Source organism: Panulirus ornatus, chromosome 56 (genome assembly GCF_036320965.1).
Source record: "Panulirus ornatus isolate Po-2019 chromosome 56, ASM3632096v1, whole genome shotgun sequence".
Classification (NCBI taxonomy): domain Eukaryota; kingdom Metazoa; phylum Arthropoda; class Malacostraca; order Decapoda; family Palinuridae; genus Panulirus; species Panulirus ornatus.
In genome coordinates this window covers 3,527,477-3,542,602 of record NC_092279.1, presented here as the reverse complement: position 1 = coordinate 3,542,602, position 15,126 = coordinate 3,527,477, and the positions used below count along the sequence as shown (strand labels likewise).

The 15,126-nt window shown below is 35.3% G+C and overlaps 1 protein-coding gene across 5 annotated transcripts in view; it reads left to right on the top strand.

Moving 5' to 3' along the window:
* Nucleotides 1–15,126, top strand: part of LOC139765834 (uncharacterized) — a 60,747-nt gene that overhangs the window by 29,215 nt on the left and 16,406 nt on the right. The window contains exon 5 of one of the 5 annotated variants that reach the window (XR_011716739.1): nt 4,409–4,506. The exons of 1 other annotated variant lie outside the window; for it this stretch is intronic. The gene's annotated coding sequence lies outside the window, so the exon portion shown is untranslated. Of the gene's footprint in view, nt 1–4,408; nt 4,566–6,139; nt 6,569–9,343; nt 9,974–15,126 lie in introns of those variants that run through there. 3 more of the 5 variants (XM_071693655.1, XM_071693654.1, XM_071693652.1) reach the window with 3 other exon arrangements.

Here is a 15,126-nt window from a genome sequence, read left to right as displayed (position 1 = left end):
CATTTACCACATAGTCATCAAACACATTGAATAGTCCTTCATAATACTTACTACATCTGTTCCTCACTTCATCCCTACCTGTCACCACTTCCTCATTTGCCCCTTTCATTTATGTTTCCATTTGTTACCTTGTTTTTCTTACTATTAGCCACCTTTCTAAAACATCTTATTCTTCTTGAATTAACTGATAATCACTCTTCTCAGTTCCCATTGACCCCCTTTTTCAACCTCTGCTTCTTTCTCTTGACCTCCTGTCACTTTTTCTTCTCTCCCAATCCTTTGCTCTCCTTCCCTCTTAAGTAGCACCCATACACTTCTCTTTTCTCCTTCATTAGCAACTTTAGTTCATCATCCCACCGCTCACTACCCTTTTTCACCTGCTTACCTTCCATCTACCACATGCCACACGCTCCTCCTGTACAAGCCAGCACTGCTTCCCTAAAATTCTGACTTTTTAAGACTTAATCAGATTTATAAAACAATTCGATTAACCCTTAGCTTACATGTGAAGGAGCTGAATTGAACCCGTGTATGTATATCTATACTTTATTTCAGCTTTACTTTCAAGTTATGCACTTTGTTAACTCATGCCTTGGCACTTCTGCTCTCATTCATGTTTGGAGTCAAAATGTACATTTATGAACTGGCCAGATTTATATCCAGAACTTCAGTTATTTATCACAAATTTTTGTAGATTGTAGTTAGATTTGTGAGCATACCTCTGTTGAGTTCAGGTATGGAATTGAGTAGTACATTTATATATAATTGTGTACCATATATACCATCTGAAATATATATTTTGGTGACTTTCTTGAGTCATCATAAACTCCATTCACCATTCCATGTTGTGGGTCAGGTACATATAGCTCTTCAGTTTAATCTTTCATGTTTTTCCAGTCACATTATATTTTGATCCAAAAAAGTAATGTAGTTCATGAAATCAGTCCATAGCTAAAGGTTTTTGGACTTCTGAACTGTGCACCTATACGTATACCTATGCATACTTTCAGAACTTTAGTTTGAGCTATATGTTTCCAAAATCAGTTTTGGATTTTTATCCTAAGTTTATAAGATTCTTAATGTACGTTCAGTTCCTTTTTAGAGGTTAGGTGGAAAAGACATATGTTCATGCATATCTTAAGGTGAACTTTTTAATCTTTAATGTTCTTGTAGCACAAAGTTTTTGATCAAGTTTGATGAGGTTATTCATTTTTTTACCTTGAACTTAGACTGAAAGATGTACGTCTTTACATCCTTTCCTACATATATCCTTAATTGCTGTTCTGCAACAGCAGCTTTCATAAAGCTTGTTGGATTTTTATAAACTGTATAAGATTACTAACTTTAGCCTTAGCTCCACTGTAAAGGTATTCATTAGTTGAATTGAGCATTCACACACACATCCTTAACCCTTAAACTGTGGTCTACTTCCTCATTTGCATACCCCCCTGGTGTGGCATTATTCATGAATTTGTGTCCTGAATTTAAAAGAAAGTCTTTGAAAAAGATGGATAATCAGCCACTAATCAGAAAAAAATAGTATACGGATATACCTTTTGATACGTTACCTGTTCTTGGCGGATGCTAGAAGATGGTGAATGATGGGGGTGAAAACAGGGAAGCATCCATGTGCTGTGCCTGGTGACAGGGTGCACAGCCCTATATTTTCTCTTGGGTTATGTACATGTAAGTATGAGAAAAACTCGACTTATGCATGTAAACAAAGAAGGTAGAGTCAGTTGTTATTCATGGTCTGTAATTCAAATTTTAACTGGGTGTCAGTTGACATAGACAGCAGTCCCTAATGTTATACTTATGTAGACCACAGTTTATGGGTTAATTATTCATGGTCTGTCATTCAAATTTTAACTGGGTTTCCGTTGACATAGACAGCAGTCCCTAATGTTATACTGATGTAGACCACAGTTTATGGTTAATTGTCCAGAGCTCTATTTTCCGATCACTTTTTGAAAGAAATTCAGTTATGGTGAATTTATGTCAGACTTAGCAAGATAACTTTGTGTAATTGAGTAATTTCCAAATACTCCTTTTTCATCTTGTTGAATTTTGATCTGACCAAATTAGTCATTTTCTTGAACCATCACCAAAATTTGACATCTTCAAAATGCACATCCATGTGTATGTTCATTCAGTTTCAGACTTGTTCGTCACAACCTTTTGTTGATATATATATATATATATATATTGGATTTTTCATCCAATAGTTATTGCATTTTGATTCTTATCTGAAGTCCAAATTAGCACTGTATGGCTGTCCGTTCATATGGATGTGTGAAAATATGTCTTACGCTAGTTATTGATCTCTGGCTTTTTCAAGTCACATTAAATATTGCTGAGGTTACTCTTCTTCAGTAATGATTAGATAACAACCATTTATTGTGCAGAGACATAGCACTTGTCTTCATGCAATATTTTTGGTCATTGTAATCCTCTTTTCTACAATCCTATCAGCCTCATCCATCTACACGTTAACCATATTTTCATAGAATTTTAAATTCTTTTATGACAGCGTTATGGTTGTACATTGGTAATCACTGCACTTATCCAGTCCCCAGTAGAGTTACTTTTATTTTTCTGCCTTTGTGGGATTATCGTAGGGTATTTTACCCTTACAAATCAGCAGGGGAGTGATGAGAGAAAATTATAGTTAATTTGACTGTAGAGTGACAAGATCTCCACCTACCTGAAAATTCATTTTAGGGACATCCACTATCTCTGAAAGTCATTGGACACTCAGTCAAAAAATACATTGTTTTGCTTGCTGTCTCTTTGAAAGGAGGCAAATTAAAGGGATCATAGAGTGTACAGAAAGTGTCAGGATTTTAGAAATTACTGTAAAACTCAGTCTGATTTACAAAGATTGTGGAAAAAAATCAGGAAGGCTATTCCAGTAGTTTCTACCCCTTTTTGGTGTTAGCATTGATGTGTGCTGTTTTTATTTGGTACAGAAAAGATGTGTTAGTGTGTATATTAGGTGAGGGTGATATGCTATCTCATCTTTCATATAAAGTATAGAGAGTAAGCGAGGGTTATATTCAAAAGCAGTATCCTTTTGTCTTAAGTTCATAGAGTTTTTGTAAGCATTTTGGGTAAGTAACACATTTATTTTTTGATTACCATAGATGAGGATACCATTGTTTTTATTGTAGTTTCAGGAGCTTACATGAGTTTTAGTGCTTGTTGTCTAGATAGTAGTTTCCACCTTATCCTTCTTATACATTTCTTTGTTTTTTTGATGTGTTGCTTACTCGGTAAGTTTTGTTGTTTTATGTTGATGGGTCACCTAGATAAAAGTTTGGTGTCGATAGTATCACCTTATGCATTTCATCTTTTTCCATCTTCAAGTGTCTCATTTTCCCATTGTTTTCTTTTAAGTGTTCTGTGGTCTTTAAATAGTTTCAGCATTAGATTCAATAGCATGTGCAGACCTTTATTATAAGACTGGATATAGTTTTTCGTACCCATGTTTGGAGGACTGGGGATTGCTCTTTTAGGAATTTGCTATCACTCTGTCCTGCCCTGTCCCACTCCATTCCTTGAAAATACTTGGATTTTATTGTGGCTACTAGTTGTTTTTAAACTAGTTTATCCCCAAATTGTGTTGTGTGCCTTCATAGGGGTCTTGTTTGTTCTCATCTGTTTAGGCTAATGTGTAGGACTTCCATACCCCTTCAGCAGATGACTGGGGTTCTTTGGGCATCTTTTGATCAAGGAAAAATGTTGATTGGTATTGTTTAGGGGAATTGCCAACTTACGTGACCATTTTTATGCAAAAAGGAATATTTATAAAAGTTGATACACTTGGGCTTTCCATTAGTTGATTCTGGAGAATCAGAGCCTGTTAAATTTCACCCCAGTCATTTCGTTTTGAGCTGTTCTGTTGGTATGGAATGTGTGTATGATGATTGTCTTGAAAGTAAAGTAGATGTAATTTAGATAAAGTTCTTGGAAATGAGGAAGAAGGAAAACTACCCCTGTATCTCGTGTGTGTCGTAGAAGGCTCGTGAGAGGGGCAGGAGGATGATCCTCCTCCTTGTATCATCACATTCTAAGATTAGGAACAGAAGCTGAGCCAAGTGAGGATTTTCCCTGTAAGGCTCAGTTGTCTGTTTGTGTTGCAAAGGTGGAAAGTCAAGCTGATGGTGAAAAAGATAAATTTGATGCTTAAAGAAAAATCACTAAACATTCACATTTGTATAAAAAGGTACACATATATTAAATGAACAGAATCACTCATGAAATGGAAAGCTTATATTTGTTTGTAATTGCCTGAGAATATATTTCTGGCTTGTCTGCATGTAGTAAGGACATTTCACACACAAACATTCACAATAAAAAAAAAAAGAGAAAAGGTCAGTAATACGTGAATTGTCTGTGGTTATTACAGGACCAGGTTGCTTGAGATCCAGGTGCTAGATAGGCTTAACCTCCTTAGGATGATGTTCCTGACTCAAAGTCCGGAGTGATGCAGCAATGCAGTCCAAGGTTTCTGTAATTTTTATTTTTACTAATAAATTAGACATTTTCATACAAAGATTATTTCATTTGTTGTAGTTAAATGTTTTATTTTACAGTCCTGCATTCAAAATAAATACACAAAGAATGATTATAGTATTGTTTGTGTTATGTATAACCTAATGTGTGTATTCAGTGATATATTTATAGCAGAGTGTGTATAATAAAGGTCATTAGTTTTGTAGGTGTTATTTTTCTGAACCTAGGATTATAAGCAAAGGACAGTGACCTTATGGTATTATTCAAGCTCATCTGGACTGTATTGAAAAGTAAATCCACAGATGAATCTTAATGTGAAACTAGGATAGAATTTTCTCATTTATGATCATCATTGGTAAAATAATCTTCACTTATACTTGTTGAGCTGTAATTAGTAATGTCTGATGGTGACAGTTCGGCGTTACCGTTCTTACAGATAGACATTGATATTGTGCTCTGTGGCAGACTTCTCTAGTCTTGCTTTGTCTCAAGTTTGTTAGTGTTTTCCATTTGGCAGTGAAGAAGTTATGCTTGGTTGCCTTCTCCTTTTCATTTATTTGGGAGAGATTGATTACCTGCTTTGATTATTTTTCTCCTACTTTGTATCTCTTGACCAAAATTGTTTGGCGGTAATTATAGTTTCTTCTCGTTATTATCCGTCTTGAATATGATCTGGAAATTTTTCAACATTTGGGAGTCTCATTAATCCCCCTCTTATTTAAGGGTTCATAAGAGTCAAGCAAACCAATCAGGTGTGTTAGGTTTCCTGTTCGGCATTGTGTCAGGGAATTTATAGTTGAATATGTCAAGGATTGAACGATTTGTTGTTTAAGAAAGGTTTTATTGCCATCTAATGTATACTTGTTGATCACATATGATGGCCATGTTTATTACATATTAAACCTGTGGGGTTGGTGATAAGTTTTAAACAGATCTGAAATGACTGATGTTCCCAGCTGTGCAAGATGACTGTGGAATGGGATTCACGCATTGGACACTTTGCTGATTAATTTTGTTCTTCAGAAAGTAACCATATATTCTTTTGCATCTTCCATTATGAAAGATACTAGAAATGGTCATATTAGCAATGCACACATCATTTTCTTTCTGGATGTTGCAGCTGGTTTGTCTCCAAATACGCTCTGCATTTGCTCTTGCTGGTGTGTGAACATAACTTTATACCAATAAATGGTAATGCTGTTCAGTATGTGGTACATATTTTTTGCAGACGTTTAATGCAGTCTTTATGACATGCACTAATTTGTGAACATTTCTTGACAGTATAATGATTGAATCCCGCTGAACATATCCAGTTATTTTCAAAAGCTGACTTTTTAGTTTTAGATTGATTTTGCAATGTGCCTCTTAGTACTGAACCCAGTTATATGGAAAAGTTACAGTGGGCAAATAGCTGTCAAGTTGTAACTGAAGCACCTGTAGTGCAACTATTTTTCGAATTGGCCTCAGAACATTTAAAGGCAAGAACATATGTAAGTAGTGAATATGATAACTGATTAATGAGAAATGCAGTTTTGACAACAGATATGTGAAGAAAGGAGCTAGTCTGTCATGAATTTGGCCGCTGTCAAAACAAGCTGCATGAATTTATCATTTATGCTTGCAGGTGTGAGGGTAACAAGGTGTCTTAACTACAGTGGTTTGAGCAGGCAACAGCTGAATTAGAGTAATGATATTACATGTCATGTAAAGGTATGTGATTAATTGCTCTTTAATATAATCACAGATTTACTTAATGTTTACTTAATATTTCCGAAATACTACTCACGTTATTTCCTGTGGGTCATAAAATATTTTCCAAATACTACTCACATTATCTCCTGTGGGTCATTAAAGGCAACTGAGAAGGATGGGAACAGATGACTGGAAATCCTCCCTCTGTCACATTAGCTTTCTAAAGAGGGAACTTAAGGGGGAGCTATACAAGAATTTTCCTTGAAGGCTTTGTTGGTTGTTCCTGATGCCACATTGCCGAGGCAGTAGAGATGAGCAAGTTTATAAAAAGAAAAATGTAAAAGCTCTTACCTGTCAAGGTCTTCAAAATTGTTAACTACATTTTGACTGTATATTTGAAGTATTTGTTTGATGGTTATTAGGCAGTCAGACTGCAATATTTGATAGAAATCTTGTATTTTCTGCCATTTTATTAGTGAAGTATTACATTCGAGAAGATATTATAATTGGCAATGAATTTCAGATTAATATTTATACATAGTGCTGTGATGTATGAAAAAAATGTAGACATTGGAACCAATTCCTATGATTGGCTTTTATTCAGAGTAGCACTATTCTTTAGTGATAGTGATTGTGTCACTTTAAGATAATGTGTTATTAAATGTTTTATTGATTTGATTGAGCTCAAGATTAAAGATTTTACACATTCATCTTTTATACATAAATTATGTGCCTTGTGGTTTCTGGCATTTCTTAAGTTGTGGAGTATTTTTGCATAGTGCATTTCATGAAGTTTTTTGTCTTAATTTGTCTAAAGACACCTTATTAGCATAATTTGACTTTCAGTATTACTGTGTAGTGATTGTTGAGAGCATTTGTTAATGATTCACTTGTAAAGTGTTAAAAAGTCATTTGCTGACTCTTTCCACTATGGGAAGCATTAGACATTAAACTAGGATCATCAAACTGGTGGTACACTTACCCTGAATTTACTCTTTCAGGATGCGCATTGTGTTTCCTGGGGATACAACATGATATGTGTATGGGGTATACTGTTATTTTACATCTTACTTTTGTGATTGTGTTTGCTCCAAAAATAAGTTTCTCTGATTAGCGTTAGGACATATGGAGAGAATGAGTGAGGGAAGGCTGACAAAGAGGATGTATGTGTTAGAGGTGGAGGGAACAAGGAGAAGCGGGAGACCAAATGGGAGGTGGAAGGATGGAGTGAAAAAGATTTAAGAGCAATTGGGGTCTGAATATGGTGGAGGGTGAAAGGCATGCACAGAAATGAGTGAATTGGAATGATATGCTATATTGGAGTTTACGTGCTGTCACTAGACTAAACCAGGGTATGTGTACTGTCTGGGGTAAACCATGGAAAGGTCTATGGGGCCTGGATGTGGATAGGAAGCTGTGATTTAGGTGCTTTGCTTGTGACAGCTGGAGACTGAGTGTGAGTGGATGTGCCCTTTTTTGTGTTTCACTGCCCTCTCCTTTTAACATAATCTGTCACAAATGTTGCTGTATAAGTCACTTATTTCTTCTCATTTTGCATGTTATTCTGTTTCATTTTCATTACCAATTGATACATATCGAATCATAAGTTTTCCTCCAACAGTCTACATGTTTTCTTTAGGATGTATACATATACATGACCTTCAGGTGGATGACTATCCATTCAAAACGATGGGAGCAAAGTTTTCCAATGCTTTCTTAGCAGTGAAAGAGACCTGTAGGCTATTAAATGGTATGATCTGTCAAGTGGACATTTGAACAGAATTAGCAAAAGCTTTAACATTATTTGATATTGGCTGCTGTTTCCAAATAGAACACATTTGATGCTGGCTTCTGCTGAGGGATTAAAGGTTTAGTAATTATGCAAATTGATTAAAGGTGCTAACTTTAGGATTCATGTTCTGGGCAAGTTAGATGTTATTGATAGATGTGATTTTTTTGATCCCTTGGCTAACTTTTTTAGTAGGCCAGACTTGAAAAAGAAATGTTTTTATTTACTATACAGCATTAATTGAAATAGTTGACATAGATTATTTGTGTAACTTAAAAGTCAGCTGATGAGTTTAGTTTTTACTTATAAATCAGAATTATATGTTCATCATTGTGACAGTCCAGTACTGTCTACTTGTTTAGAATTTAATTTTGATTACAAATAAGTTAGGCTTTTTCTTTTATACATCTTGCCATCACAAAAGTGTATGAGGGATATTTTGTCATCACCCATGTGTCTGTCATTCTGTCTGTCTCTCTGCTTGACTGCGTGTGTTTGGTATACATTCTTGTTAGCAAGGTAACTCGAGAACAATCTGTGGTTGAAACTTCATGCATATTCCATGGGTATCCCCTGTAGAGCTGATGATCTGATTTGATGTAGGCACACACAGTTGTAGAATTTTGCATATTAATTAGGAAAAATAAATTTTTTGCAAGTACTGTAACTCAACAGTGTTGAGTGAAGGGTAGATCCAATTATTAACGTAATATGTCGTAGAGACAGATAATATGGCAAACAAAAGTTCAGTTATGAATTATCTATAATTTTTTCTACTTGTGGTTGGACATTAGGCAACTTGAGTGCCTCTGGTTTTAGGTTTTATTTCTCATTATATTATTGTGATTACTGTAATTATGATTCTGTGTTAGATATTGGCATATCTACTTGAAATGTTACCTTTAAGGGAATTTTCTTTATTTCATTAGTACAGAAATTAGGCAGCATTCAGTAGATAAAGCATTTGGAAGAAAATATGATATTAATATAAGCATTCCACATTTGTGCCTTCATTTGAAATTACAGTAATATAGTAGTTAAAGTCTGTAGGGCACACGGAATGTACAGTTTGTTGAACAGTGCTACAGATGAAGTAATTGTACCTAATGTAATGACCTTCATGAAAGTTTTTGTGATTGATGTTTCCATATTTTATTTCATTTATATTTTGTAAAATCATCTCAGTGAATACCTGGAAACCAAGTATAACTTGGTTATGCGTTTTGCGTTGGATGTCTTACATACTTGTACTGATAAGTACAGTTTTATTATGAAAATAAATATTTAGTTATTGGCTTGAATTTGAATTATATTTTCAGCAATTTCTAAAGTGCTTTTTTATTTCAGAAGAGGTCAGCTAAATAGCAAGAGTGTTACCATTTGTTTTCATCTTAAAATATTAAGTTATCAATAAGAGGTTTATTTTGGCTGGAGCATCACAGTGGCCTGACTATGATATTATGGATCCTGATTGCGAAGGTCATGATACTTAGATTTGGAATATGAGAATATGTAAATCATAAGTGGAGGAAGCTAGAGGAAGACCAAGATGGAGATGGAAGGGTGGAGTGATAGAGACTTCGATGTGCCGGGGTCAGAACATTCAGGAGGGTGAGAGGAGTGCATGGGATAGAGAAAATTAGAGAAATGTGGTACATGGACATGTTAGTGCTCTGTCATTGGGATGACCCAGGGGACATGAATGGTTAGGAGAAACCATGGAATCTGTCTGTAGGGATTGGCAGTGAATGGTGGGTTTTGGTTTCATTGAATTGTACTTGACAGCTAGAGAATGGATGTGAGCAATTGAACCTGTTGTTTTGTCTGTTCCTGATACTACCTAGTTAAAGACGGAAACAGTTAACAAGTATGAAAGAAATAATATTTGATGATTTAAACAGCTTACAGATGTTTCTTTTTCTCTTAACTTTTCATATTACAGTAACTCCTATAGTTCTCCAAGCAAATACACTGATTATTGAACCTTTTCAGAGTTGATGTTTCAGTACATGATATTGCAACACAAGGCTATTTTTGCAGTAATATGGTTAACTTGAGATCTCAGTACGTTGCAAGATACTGCATTGACAATGCAATTGCAAAGGTTATTAGGTTTTGTAATTCACTTTAGTTCTTTATTGAATTTTATTCAGTTGCTTGATGTATCAGTTGTTTATATGATTTGTATATGACCCACACAGGAGAAGAAGGATTTTACATAATTTTTTTTACTATTACCCCAAGACCAATTTCTGTGAAAGTGTCCTGGTGTTACTCAAGACCTTTCTAAATTTAGAGGTTCCTGCAGCTCAGGGCTGCACTACTTCCAGTTGCAAGGAAATGTAGACTCTTTTGTTGAGAAGTTCTTTGAGGTGACTGTACTGTCTGTACTATATCATCAAAGGTGTGTATATAAACGTATATGTATTTATATGTATATATCCCTGGGGATAGGGAAGAAAGAATACTTCACACTTATTCCTTGCGTGTTGTAGGAGACTAAAGGGGTAGGAGTAGGGGGCTGGAAATCCTCCTCTCCAGTTTTTACTTTTCCAAAAGAAGAAACAGAGAAGGGGACCAAGTGAAGATTTTTTCCTCTAAGGCTCAGTCCTCTTTTCTTGGCACTATCTCACTAACCCAGGATATTGTGAATATGTATGAAAAAAGAAATATATGATGAAAGAATGGAATGGAAAAGGAAAAGTCTTGAGTGCTTGAGACCTGAACATGCAGGAAGGTGAATTACTTTTTCAGAATAAAGTGATTTGGAGCTCTGTGGTATACAGAGGGTGATGTGCTATCAGTGGCTTGAACCAGGGCAATGAAGCAGCCGGAGGAAACCAATGAATTGTCTGTGGGTGCTGGCTGTGGATGAGGGTTGTGATATCGGTGCGTACTTCATAACAGCTAGAGTAATGTGAATTAATATGAAACTGTAGATTTCTTTTCTTCCGTCATACTTGACTGCTGCTTCCCATGTTATTGAGGTATCCCTCGGAACAGATGAAAAAAGACCATATTACATCCATTCTATAACTTTCATGTGCAGTGCACTGTAACCATAGCCCCCTCCTATCCACACCCAGGCCCCACAGACAGCTCCATAGTTCCTAAATATTTCCAATAGTGTACAAGTTTTTAAAGCATCATATTCATTTTTTTTTATAGATACATTATCCTCATCATTATCGAAAAACATAGTCTCAGAATTGCTCTGCTTAGTATATTTCTAACAGATCTTGTTTCTAGCGTAAGCCTATATGGTTGTTCCTCATTTTATCAGGGAGTCTGTTTGTCTAAGGTAGGTTGTGATTGTGGCTTCCATTGCATTAACTTTCTTTTTACTGAGTGATTAGTCCATCATTCCTTGCTCTCTCTATTGGTCTCAGGAAGCAGCATTTTAATGCAGGAGACTTTGAGGTTCTTACTCAAGCTAAGCAAATAGTTATGCCCATCATTTTTGGATTTGGTATGGATATTGTTAGAATGAAAAAGGGGAGATGTCATTGTTTGGTAGTGTAATTAGTGTCATAATTTAATGGACATTTCAAGTTACGGATAAAAGTTCAGCAGTCTTTGGTGGAGATAGTATGACCCCTGTTGATTTCAAATGACTTCTAGAATTGTCAGAACTTGTTTTTTAATGTAAGAATTACCAGTTCATCATCTGTTTAATCTGTTCTCTCACAGTCTTGATGAATGCCATCATTCAAATATCATTAGCTTACCTCACAGCTTGAAAATTTTCACTGAATTGAAAATATTTCTGTTCATGTAACTTGAAGATGAGACACAGCGAATTATTGAATTTACTTAAACTGATATTATACCTCCCAGCTGTTCATAGGAGGATTACTGTGGAATTCCATTATTAGTGTATTCTCTTCCTTTTTGCATAGATAGTTTGCCATTTCATACTAAAAGGAATAATCCATATTACTTTTGTGCTTAATGGGGAAAGTAGATGAATAAAGTGCACTTAAAGAAATTTGAAAAAATTCATCTCGAATTGATGGAGTATTGGTAACATGAGCAGTGGCTCCATCTGCAGAGGAAACAAGATACTCTACGCAGCCCATAAAACTTGAGATGTAATTTTATCGCTCGTCACTACGACTCATACTGGGTGTGTATTAACTTCTTTGTCCCATTTTTCTGCCATATATTATTTTCTTTTATCTTACCCTGACTTTGTTTTGTCTTGCTTTCCTTTTCATGTTGTTCTGTTGAGCATACTTGTCTGTAATGCCATATTCTGTTGTACACACTGCTCTCTCTGTGCCATTAAGTAGTGCTTGTTTCTTATATGTGATTCCTAAACTAACGTGTAAAATTCCTGGGTAATGCTTAAGGTTTATGATAGTATAAAGATGGTTAGTAACCAAAATGTGTGGGGAATATTTTTCTAAGGTCATCTTGTGACAGAAAAAGGGTTATATGATACGGTCTTCATGTGTCCCCACCCTCAAGGTTTGGACCTGTGGCCTGGAGAATATGCTGCTTTCTATAGTTTCTGTGTGGAAACTGGCTGAGAGTTGACTATTATGATGCCTCGTTCTTCTCTTGAACAGCTAAGCTGTGGATTTCTCTTCCTACTTTTGTTGTCCTCTCTTATAACCTTTCTACAAATGCATGTGGATTCCAGATTTTTTTTTTTTTTCCCCTAGTTGGGCTTAATTGGTGCTTTAATTGTCCATGCCATGTTGGTCATGATGAAGAAATTAATGATTTTGTAAGTTGCCGTAAAACTAAATATCGTAGGATAATGAAAAAGAAATGTTAGGTTGTTATCAGAGTGGCAAGAGAATGACCTGGGGCCTGACAACATCGCTGTATTGTAATGTGTCAGACAAATTCTTGAGCAATGGGGAATTGTAATACTTATTACCTTTTTTCACCTTGCAGATATTGTCTGCATAATGGCAGCTCATTTCACAGAAATTTGCTTTAACAAAACTGATGAATAAGGGCAGACAGTATGAATTATGTACATGTGTATATATGTATATGTCTGTGTGTGTGTATATATATGTATACGTTGAGATGTATATGTGTGTGTATGGAGGTGTATGTATATACATGTGTATGTGGGTGGGGTTGGGCCATTCTTTCGTCTGTATCCTTGCACTACCTCGCTAACGCAGGAAACAGCGACAAAGTATAATAAATGAATAAATAAATAGAAAACATGAATTAGGAAACCAACTCATAATATGGAAAAAGGAAATTTGTTTCAATGGAAATTTGAATCTCTTTCTCATAGATTTCTGTCTTAATGTCTGTCATCATTACTCCACTTCCAGTTCCTAAGATATGTAGTTCTAATCATGTTATTAGTAAAAGATATTAAGTCTTCATAACTTGTGTAATTACTAATAAAATAGAATGATAACAAGAATGACCATTATCCCAGTAAACTACAGTTTTGTATGACTCCATCCCCAATATAATCAGGAGGATTAGGTACATCCAGGCTCGAAATCTCATTCAAACATCTTTAACCTATGCCCACTGTATTTGAGCAAATCATGGACTTCCTTACTTACATTTGTGCTTCTCACTTTTTCACTTGACACTAAGGTTATTTGTAACCTCTCTTTAGTGACATCTTAAATAGAATTTAAAGATATTTGTGTAATGTATATGTACACATGTGCACATATAGTGAAGTATTGTTAGGACCATGAGCCTTGTATGGGTCAAGACCTTGTTTTATTCTGTAAATGTCTTTTCTAGATATCTTGGTGCTTTCTAAAACATGCTCTCAGCTCCATGTTGCTGGTGCTGGAGCCGTAGGATTTTTTACTGTAAAAATATAAATTAGATAAGTTATTCTGTTCCTCACATACCCTTACATCATCCTCAAAAATTCTTTCCTCAAAGTACTATAGCCTGATTGTCTGGTTTTTAACTGAATTTATGGAAATATTTTATATTTTCCCTTACATTGCCCACAATATTTTTCAATTTTCTTTGTTCCTCTTCTCTGATTTTGCTACATTTGTTCATTGCTCTCCTAAACCATGCGAATGGTAGTTACTGGAGTCTTGCTTATATCTTCATTGCAGCACATATTGAACCTTCATTGCTTTTTCACATTTTTTATAATTATTAAACCATTCTTCCCTCTTTCTTAACATTTCCTCTGCGTTTCATACCAAAGGTACCCATGTCCCTATTCCTTTGTATAAATTCCAGAGAATGTCTCCTATATCCACACATCATCCTTTACAATTCTTTCCTCAAAATTCCTTAGCCTGATTAGCTGCAAAGAGTAAAAGAAAGGAGGAGGTTCACTAAAAGATGTCAAAATGCGGAGGAGCTTAGTAATGTGTGGAGAAAATACTAGCAACATTCTCGCTTGCCAGCATTAGAAGGGTATTTAAAACAAAAGCAACAATAAATGGATGATAAAGACGAGTGAAAAACTATGAAAAGAATATTGTGAACAAGACAAGAGACAACTCCAATGATTTCTGTTCAAAATCATCAGGATTAGACTGTCAGTTAAAGAGCTGTGGAAATTGATATGCAGGGAACAGTCACATGTTCAAAAGTGTTTTTGCAGTGGAAAACAATAGTCTAAGCACCATTGAGATGTAATGGAGAGAGTGTCTTGGAAAGCATTTGAATAATTTATCTAGAAAATACATACACAGAATACTAAAAGTTCTTAGACTGTATAAGGGTCATGGTCCTGATGAAATATCTATGTAGGTGTTGATGATGTGAGCAGATACACTTGGCAAACCACCCAAAATGTTTAAGAGATCTAGGTGGAAATTATTAGAGTGCAATGGAAATAGAAGAGAGCAAAGTCGTACATGTTTTTAAGGAAGGAGATTTGGAGATTATGTTGAAAGACAGGCTGGTTTCCCTGTCTAACATGCTTTTATCATCATTTAACAGTTTCTTGGTACCTGCCTTCATTTGAATTTCTAGCTAAGTTTGATTCCACCATTTATCCATAGATGTCACGAGCATTTTTTGCTATAATTAGGAAAATTTGATATGCTTCAGTCACCTGTGTATATCAACATAAATGGTTTATATTATGCAAAATCCACCTTTCTTTCTCCAGAGAAAACACCAACCAATGAGAGTATAGTTTGTTATAGAAAAAACTACCG